The following is a 10,150-nucleotide window of genomic DNA, read 5'->3' as shown; positions in this document are numbered from 1 at the left end:
ATAAGATAGGGTGTATTACTTTTAAACTATATATAGTTATATAGATAAATATATAAAATCCACTTTAAATTACAATTTTCTAAATTTAAAACCAATTTTTTTATAAACCAGAACAAAAAAATATATCAGCCATACTTACATTAAATTATGTGAACTCAATAATTTTAAATTACAATTTTCCAATTTTAAAACCAAATTCAAATCAAATAAACCAAACAAAACCTATATAAAAACCTCACTCACATTATCCATGTTCAATGAATTCAAATTACAATTCTCTAAAATTAAAACCAATTCCTAAAAAAATATATATATACCAAAAAATAAATAAATAAATATATATATATATATATTTAAATAACCGACTTATATTATATATATGAAATAATTTCAAATCACAATTTTTTCCAAATTTATAACTAGATTTCATATAAAATAAGTTTATTAAAAATAGTATTACTAACTACAACATTAAATGGGTTAGTGTATATATCATTGAATTTATATCCAAATCTAGCATATATATACCACTTAACATGACATAATTAAATACTATATATATATATACCACTTAACATGACATTAATTAAATACTCATAGATATATACCACTTAACGTGACATTAATTAAATACTCATATATATATATATATATAAAGAGGTGACTATTAAGAGCACTTTGTGAAATACGAGTACATGCCGGGCATAAGGGTCTCCCTCCCTACACACGCTTTAGAAAAATAGGTTTAACCCACCATGATAACATTAGACTTACCGTTTTCTTTTACCATAATACTCTTCATGCCATAAAATAAGGTAACAGATTTTAGTATACGACGTGGCATTGCCGGGATAATATTCCGTTCAGCGGCGGGATCTTATTTCTGCCGGCGGAATCTAAAATTCTCTATATATATTGCGTTAACGCAGGTGTCCTCAGCTGTGTTTGGGATTCATTCGTCTGAATTACAGTGAAGGAGAGCCCACGGAATTCGTCCACGCCTTAGTGGGCGTTATAAGTTTGAGATCTCGGCCTCCATTTCTTTGCAGCAGGTGCCCAGATTGAAGGTTTCAATATTTCCCTCAAAAACTGCAAAATTGGGTGCTTTTTTCGGCAGAAATTCTGTTTCATAAAGCAGATCTTTTAGCGTAAAATCTGCCAATCTGTAGCTGCTTCAGCTCAGGACTGAATTGGAGCTTGTGGGCTACGTGAGTAAGTAACTGAATATTGATTGAATGCCGGAATATCCACTGTTTTCTTCCATGGGCAGCAGTTAGTTCGTTGAGGCATTATGTCAGAGGATTCTTTTTTCAAAAGTCTGCGTGATTTGGTTTGAATTTGTTACCAATCTGGTATTTTGTTACACGTGTAATGTCAAACACTGGGTGGTCATACACAACTAATTTTGGCACTCTAGCACACTGCTGATACCATAATTCATATACTTCAGTCTTTTCTTGGACACACTGTAAATTAAGATAAAATCAAGGTATCCAGGGTCTCTGGGCTTGTCTAATATATCATAGTTTGAGCTGAGATGGTACTGAAATTTTTTCCATAGCTGTTTGCTTGTTAATTTTACTAATTTAAGCGTGCCAGTTGCTTTCTGTAAAATATTGAATTGAAGCAGATGAATACATAGTTGCAGAAACTGTTTACAGTAAGCAAATATGTTTACATAGTTTGATCATAGGAGATTGATAAATTTTGTCTTTGGATCTTAGCCCAGCAGATTAATTTGCCTTCATTCATTGCTAAGTTGGTAACAATATGGATGCCCAATGTAATTGTATTCCTGTGCATTGCATGGAAGGGAAGTTTATAACTCTGTCTTTTCACAGATTGTCTATTTTCTAGGAGGTCAGAACAGCTAGGAGAAGTAACAGGACATCATGAAGGCCCTCATATTGGTCGGCGGTTTCGGAACCAGGCTGCGCCCTTTGACGCTGAGTGTCCCTAAGCCTCTGGTTGACTTTGCGAATAAGCCAATGATTTTGCATCAGGTAGAGCTAATAAACTTGTAACAGTAGCAGTGATGAAGGAGGTTGTCTGTTTCTTGTACGGAAAATTAAACAAAAATGATTTCAATTTTTGAGCAGATTGAAGCACTCAAAGCTATCGGTGTTGATGAAGTTGTGCTAGCTATTAACTATCAGCCTGAGGTAAGTTACAGACTCTTTCTCATATCTAGGTACATTGAGTTTCTTCCCCTGAAAACTAAGCTCAAGGAAGACACTAAGAGATTTCTGAGGTCATTTTATTTGATGCAGGTTATGCTGAGCTTCTTGAAGGCGTTTGAAACGAAACTTGGGATTAAGATTACCTGTTCTCAGGAAACAGAGCCCATGGGCACTGCTGGGCCTTTAGCTCTTGCAAGGGACAAACTGATAGATGGATCTGGGGAGCCATTTTTTGTTCTCAACAGTGATGTGATCAGTGAGTACCCATTAAAGCAAATGGTTGATTTTCATACAAAACATGGAGGAGAGGCATCCATCATGGTGACCAAGGTACAGTTTGTTTTCCAACCTCAAACAACTTCTCACTTGGAACCACTTTCCTGAGTTTTATATGGAGGGCATGTCTTTGCAATTGCAAGGGAATTGGTATTCATAATTTCATTATGTAAATTCTCTCTTAGTTCAATTTTTTCATGGTTGCGAAGGTAAACACTAAAGAATTGATCTCTTGAACTAGGTTGATGAACCCTCAAAGTATGGTGTTGTTATTCTTGACGAGGAGACTGGAAAGGTAGAGAGGTTCGTTGAGAAGCCCAAGGTCTTTGTGGGTAACAAGATCAATGCAGGAATCTACCTTCTGAACCCAGTGTTTTGGACCGAATTGCGCTGAGACCTACATCCATTGAAAAAGAACTGTTCCCAAAAATTGCACAGGAGAAACAGCTCTATGCTATGGTTTTACCTGGTTTCTGGATGGATATTGGGCAACCCAGAGACTATATTTCAGGCCTAAGGCTCTACTTAGATTCCCTTCGAAGAAACACCTCGGATAAATTAGCAACTGGGGTTAACATTGTTGGAAATGTGATAGTTGACAGCACTGCACAGATTGGTGAAGGTTGCTTGATTGGGCCAGATGTGGCCATTGGTCCAGGTTCTGTGATTGAGGCAGGAGTGAGACTGTCACGGTGCACCATCATGCGTGGAGTGCGCATCAAGAAACACGCTTGTGTGTCTGGAAGTATCATTGGTTGGCATTCTACTGTTGGTCAATGGGCTCGCGTTGAAAACATGACCATATTGGGGGAGGATGTCCATGTATCTGATGAGGTATATAGCAATGGAGGTGTGGTCCTTCCTCATAAAGAAATCAAATCCAACATTCTCAAGCCAGAAATTGTCATGTGAATGTAATCTAACATATAGCTAATTGGTTGTTGTAATAATAATGATATTTTTTTTCCATCTCCTAGATTTTGGGGAGTGGGCAGGAGGGATAATCGTCTATGTCGTAGCCTTCTTTTTGGGGTGGGAGGAGTTTGGGGGTGTAGATTGTTTAGGGGAAGAATGGAAAGTTCAGGCGGACTTAAAAGCCTGAGTTTTTGCTTAGGCTTTCACTTTAGGTTGTAAGATGGCAGTGAGGAAGATTTTTAGTGGAGCAAATTATGCTTTATATATCTGTATGTGGCTGATTCCATTTGTAAATGAGAATTTTTATAGTTGTTGGATATGCAATGACTATTATTTTGGTATTCAGATGCTCGTTCTGTTATCTGAATGTGTGAAATTGAGAAGCAGTATTTCCATGGACTGCAATACTCACAAATATTGATATTTATATTTGTGGTATTTGATCATACTATTGTGAAAATATGGCAATGTCTTAAAAGATATAGTATGTGGCCAGTGAGGCTCATCAACAGGTTAAAGAGGAATAATTGGGACAAATCAATATTGTCTTAAACGAGTTGCTTTCTTTTGATATCTCTCCCTTTATGTTAAATTTTATTTTTTAATATCTTTTATAAATGAATTAAATTCCAATTTCCATGTTTCATAAGTTATTGTGATAAAGAACAAAATTGCTGGGCAAGGGACAAGACATAGCATCAAGGATTAAAAATTGAGAGAAATATGGAACTAAAACATTAGATGGAAAATATTTATAGGGTAATTAGGCCAAAGGCAGATCAAAATATGTTGTTGTGATTAATATCTTGGAAATGTCAAAATTCCTACAATTAAGTTTCTCCTAAATCTTCAATCAAGTTTGTCTTGAGAAGGCTCTGCAAATTCCTGCCTTCCTGCACAAGTTGGATGTGCTTCTGTTTTGATTTGCCTCTATGATAATAGAACTCAAAGCTACTATCTTCATGTTTGAAACGATGCGTCTTATTGTTGGTTGTAAACAATTGAGCTACCAATTCATTCCTGTGAGTATATTGGCACAACTCTATAGAATTATGCCATTGTAACATCCACTAAGGACAGTTAGGAGTGTAGAATTGTACATGGGCATCCTTCATCAAAGTTGTAAATGTTCTCTGTAAATTCACACCGTTCATATCCACAGTCAAATTACATCGACTACTACAATATATTTAAGAGTATTTTGATGGACCAAAACTAGAAAACAAAGTTTTATGTCTTATGACTGATAACCTTATCTGATTGTTACAAAGGCCATGGAGATCTCTGCCAGCAGTGAGGTCACTACGAAAATTGTTAGTAAAAAATGATATTTTTGACTCGTATTTCTGTCAAACATTTAACAATATTTGCTTGCCATTCCAGAGCACGTCCACAAATTGTTAGGAAAAAAATGATATTTTTGAGAAATTAACTTGTGGTAGTGGATATGGAAGCATGCATCTTCATCCAAAACATGTTCATGATTATTGTGGACCTTCATGTAAGAAGGAGCAGATTTGGTCTGAAGATTAGCAAGTGGGGTTCGTCAATTTCTACATATACTTAGTGCAAAGTGAACTGTACAACGCGATCCAAACCCTCCATTACATAGGAAGTGTAAACACCCTACTTACCTTAGTGGAACGTCCACTTACTAATCCAATTTTAATCCAATTTTTCTTGTATTGTTAGAAAAATGGGATTTTTTTTCTTCTTATATCCATTTTCCTTATCAATTCTCCTTTCAAGGGTTTGGATTATTTAATGAAGTTTACTATTCCTACTCTTCTCCTACACCAAAGTATTCATAATCTTGACCCATTATGTATATCTACATATGTATTAACATTATATGGAGTCGAGCCTTTCCAATATATATATATATATATATATATATATATATATATATATATATATATATGCCAACATTACACATCATTGGCGGATATAATAACCATATGCTAGCATAATGTATACCATCATCCATACACGATGGACCCCACACTATACACTAATTCGATGGTCATAAAGGATTGGGTGGATTGATTGTTTGCATGGGGGTACCCTCCCCGCTGACGTCATCACAAGGAGGGGGCGGAGCGGTCCGCCGAGATCCTTGCTGTCCATCCCAAAAGTTAGATAGACGGTATGTGCGGGGGGTATTATATGGAGCTAAGCCTTTCCAATATATATATATATATATATGCCAACACTGCACATCATCGACGGATATAATAACCATATGCTAGCATAATGTATACCATCATCCATACACGATGGACCCCACACTATACACTAATTCGATGGTCATAAATGATTGGGTAGATTGATTGTTTGTGCGGGGGGTACCCTCCCCAGTAACGTCACAAGGAGGGGGAAGAGGGGAGGAGGAGTCTACTGAGATCTTGGTTGTCCGTCCCAAAAGTTAGATCAATGGTATGTGTGGGGGGTAGCCTCCTTGCTGATATCACAAGAGAGGGGCCACACATATCGTTGATTTCCAGCAGTGATTCACCACTGTCTAATCGATGCAGTGGCTCCCACCTAATGCCAAATTCCACCGTAGCTATATTACATACATACATACATACATACATATATATAATTACATCAATGGTCCACAATGCTCATGCTCCAGATCAACAAATTTTAATGGGTCAACATGCACGGATGTTAACAAGGGCAGGGTGGCGCCAAATTCCACCGTATATATATATATATATAACAACGGTCCACGATGCTCATGCTCCAGATCAACGAATTCTAACGGTCAACATGCACGGATGTTAACAAGGGCAAGGTGGCACACAAAGCGGTTTATCAAAACCGCCCATCTCCAGATCTACGATTAGGATCAATTCTGACACCCCTACATCACCTTTTCTGAAACCATTGCAGGGGGTGTCAAAAAAGGCGGTATCAGGTTTCCAAAACCACTTTCGGTTTCGCTGACATAGGTATCACAACAAGTTGGGGTCTGCACCATACGTATATCCATGATACCTATAATATGTTACCATGTCACACCGATCCCACGTCATCATCCTCTACACGTCATCAGGTCCTCCACTCTGTCTCGGTCCTTGTCATCCTGATGCTCCTGTTGCATGATCTGCCTTGAACTTTCGGGACACGTCATCCCTACCTTCCTCTCTTGGATTTTCCTCTAACATTTCTTATTTAAACTCTGGGAAAGCTGTGACAGGTTGACTTGTCTCAGGGCCCACCTTGCACCTATGCGATTTGCAACCCGAATCACGTGGAGACCACCATGTCTTGGCCCCACATCACTCTGCCCCTCCGAAGTCAGCTCCCACTTGAAGTTACATGAATATAACCTCTGGGATGAGCTATCGTATGGGCTCCATTATGGCTAATGAGAACGCTCTCTACCGACACGTTGTAAGCCTAGTTGGCTGGATGCTCAATCATCCTAACCATTTCCTTATGTTGCTAATTAAAAGTTTCCACGATGTGGCCTCCAAGCCATGTCACCTTTCCCTTCACCCAATGGTGATAAGGTGTAATCTAGGCAACCAATTCATGGTTTCCATGGCGAGGTTTTCATTAGGGCGTTGGGTAAGGTTTATCTGATCAAAGCTATAAGTTGATTCCAAGCCTGAATTCGCCACAATGCCACTCACAATAGAATTTCACCATGGTTCGATTAGGGAAATCCTTTCAGATCATGAGCTATATGCTCGATCTTGAACTCGATGATTTCTACATGGGTTTTCTCCCTGCAGGACGAGATACTATCACCTCGAGTCGTCATGGCTACTATCCACCATTTAAACCATAAGCGACCACATCCGCTCAATATCGAGATGCTACTTAGGATATGACCTAGTCTAGAAAGGTTCAACATTGATGTAAACAAAGCAGAATGCATCCTACAGTGAGTAAAGGGATGGAAATCTAGCCAATCCCTCTTATGAGGTTGTGCTCTATTAAATAAATCACATAGATCTTTGGGACCAAATCCTAGTTAAAGTGAACAATGCAACCCAACACCAAGGCATTTATCACAATATGATGATAAAACCCCTCATGTAAAGGCGCAGTTTATTAAAGTTAAGAGAGGAGGTAATCCTCAACATTAACACAATGCTACATAAATTGCAATGTGGGCTTGTAGCCACACAGACCCTATCAAAATAGGTTGTCTTCAATGTAATCATTGAATTGTGATAAAACAAGTTCCTATGTTGATCGATGTTATGGTTTGATCTTGATTCTCACAGATCATTCCAATTCCTTTAACATTGCACCGTATGTTTTTCATGTATATCATATCAGAAACACAATCATGTATTTCTCACAATATACCATTTCGAACCCGGAATGCAACATACTTTCATTATCTTGCAAATACATTGCACAATATGCTATTTATTGTTATAGAGTCAGCAAACAATCATGTATTTCAATTAGTAATACCATTTCATTTCAGAAATGAAACATATAGTTACTAAATGCAAGTAAGTACACAAGAACTCTTATCTTGAAGATTTTAGGGAAACTGAGTCAGGGACTATGACTTTCCACCCAACCATAGACAACTGCAACTAGTCCTCACTTGCAGTTGTCACCCATGAGCCAGATTCCAGAGACTAAGGGGTTTTGCTCAAAGGATTTAAAATATGATTGCCAATTGGAATAGGAACTCCAAAGATTCACCCACCTCCATCCACCAACTATCAGAAAAGTCAATGAAATCTCAGGGAATCCAAAGGCCTGTTGCCTCCACCCTTTAGTTGATCAACAACCAATAGTTTTAGGCGATCTAGAGACTTCCTCGCCACCCAAGAATGCCAAGGAGTCTAGAGAAACAAGTCTCCACCCTTCAAACAACAACACAGTGGTTCCACCTACCTTGGGGATTCCATAATCCACCATACATCCACACAACAAGAAAGGCTTCAAATATCCTCCTTTCAGGAATCCAAGGAACAAACCTCCACCCTAAACATCAAAGGACTCCAGAGAAAGACCATTTCCACCCTTTGGCTAAAGAAGGAATCGAGAGGCTATTGTTCCTTGCTTGGAAGAGATCTTCTTCTTGCCAATCTTGCCAACCGAAACTGATATCACAATTATTCCTCCTTTTTCTGCAAGGCTCCTTCATTTTCCATCATCGTGGGATTCTCTTCTCTTGTATCCCCTTTTCTCTCCTACTATGTTGCTAGATGAGCCTTCTCGAAATGAGCTTTCCCTTTCCTCTCTCATTGTTCTCTGTTGCGCAGTGATTGAATTTTGACTACTTTTTTTCTTTTTCTTTCTCTCCCCCCCCCCAGCTCCAACGTAGTCCATTACCCATTAATTTCTTTATCCTTCCTGCCTTGTAATGTTTTCCATAGCAACATGGTTTGCGTACTTCTCTTTCAGTCTCATTAATCCTGAAAATGCTAAGCCATCAAATTTGTACCAACCAGCCTTTAATGGCTATTATAAGTAGTTCAAATTTTCTTGCAGCAAGAAAACTTAAACATCCCAAGCAAGCAACCTCCTTAGTCTCTGGAATTTGTGTTCCATTACTTAGCCCATTTTTTTGGTAAAGATATTACATTACATTTCACGAGAGAAAACATGGTTGGGCTTGTCACAGGAGGTTTCTCTCATAATGCTTCTTTGCATCGACTTTTGTATGTTGCAAGCATCTAATTAATGAGTGAAACCTTAAGATTCCTTTCAACAGTTCATATGGATTTTCAAATTCTGTATTATACTGATTATGCATGGCACTAATGAATTCTATGTGAGTTGAAGAGAACTTAAGGCGTTGTCTAATTGTTAGACTTTTTGGATTTTTTGGGCGATTTTTTTTGGGTCGAATCTTGATTTATGTTGTTTAAACTCGTTTTTTAACTGCATATATGGATTCAACGCCCTGAAAAAGCCCTGGGGAACTTGGATTGTGAAAGTTGTGACACTTCAAATATGTGATTCCAATGAATCTCTGTTGGATTCTAGGCAACATAGGCTAGAAAGTAGGTCGGAAAACCCTCCAAAAAGTTTAACAGATAGCCTACGTTGAACCAAAGTCTTGGCATTAAATTGCTTTGAACGACAAGGATTGTTTTCTCTCTATGTGGCTTTGATTTCCTTATTGTTCGTGTTGTTAGATTAGATTTTTGTTTAATATTTGTCATATATTTTTTGGTAATATATCTTGGTAAACTTTAATAATAAAATTATTGTGTGGGATTTTTTTGTTCTGTAAACAAGATTATTATCATTATAAATCCATCTTAATCATTGATCTAGCAAGTGTAAAAAATGATCAAATTCCTTAAGGTGAAAATCTCTTTTAAGTGCAAAACTTGAAAAAAATTCTGCACTTCGAGAGATTTGATCTATAAAAGATCCATGGTTAAAATAGATATGTATGTGTGTCTATATATGGATTCAATAACTTGAAAATTCTATTGGGCACTTGGATTATATAAACTACACAAGTTCAACTTATAATTGTAGCATATATTTACCAGACAAAATTAGCAAATATTAGCAATTGGATTGTATAAACTACACAAGTTCAACTTATAATTGTAGCATATATTTACTAGACAAAATTAGCAAATATTTACTGCACAAAATTTGATTGAAAAGTATGTTTAAAAAAAGTTACGATTCAAGTATGTTGAAATAGAATCTTATTTATGAACTTTGTCCACATTAATTTGGTTTTTTTCACTTAATGCATGTGATGTGCACATCTCAGCTGCAAAATGAAAACAAGTATTTGAGACCACGAATAAAACTACCTGCAAATCAAT

The 10,150-nt window shown here is 37.2% G+C and overlaps 1 pseudogene across 1 annotated transcript; it reads left to right on the top strand.

The window, feature by feature from the left end:
* The first annotated feature begins 956 nt into the window (after window positions 1–956).
* Window positions 957–3,688, top strand: LOC149147432 (mannose-1-phosphate guanylyltransferase 1-like; annotated as a pseudogene). Its single transcript, XR_016262282.1, has 5 exons — window positions 957–1,212; window positions 1,858–2,003; window positions 2,100–2,162; window positions 2,271–2,510; window positions 2,698–3,688. The product of XR_016262282.1 is annotated as a mannose-1-phosphate guanylyltransferase 1-like (transcript).
* The last annotated feature ends 6,462 nt before the right edge of the window (window positions 3,689–10,150 follow it).

The sequence above is a fragment of the Pinus tabuliformis genome, chromosome 9 (genome assembly GCF_031772625.1).
Source record: "Pinus tabuliformis cultivar Carrire ecotype Pingquan chromosome 9, CPIR1, whole genome shotgun sequence".
Taxonomy (NCBI): domain Eukaryota; kingdom Viridiplantae; phylum Streptophyta; class Pinopsida; order Pinales; family Pinaceae; genus Pinus; species Pinus tabuliformis.
Note: the sequence above shows the minus strand (reverse complement) of the source record. Positions and strands in the feature narration are given on the sequence as shown.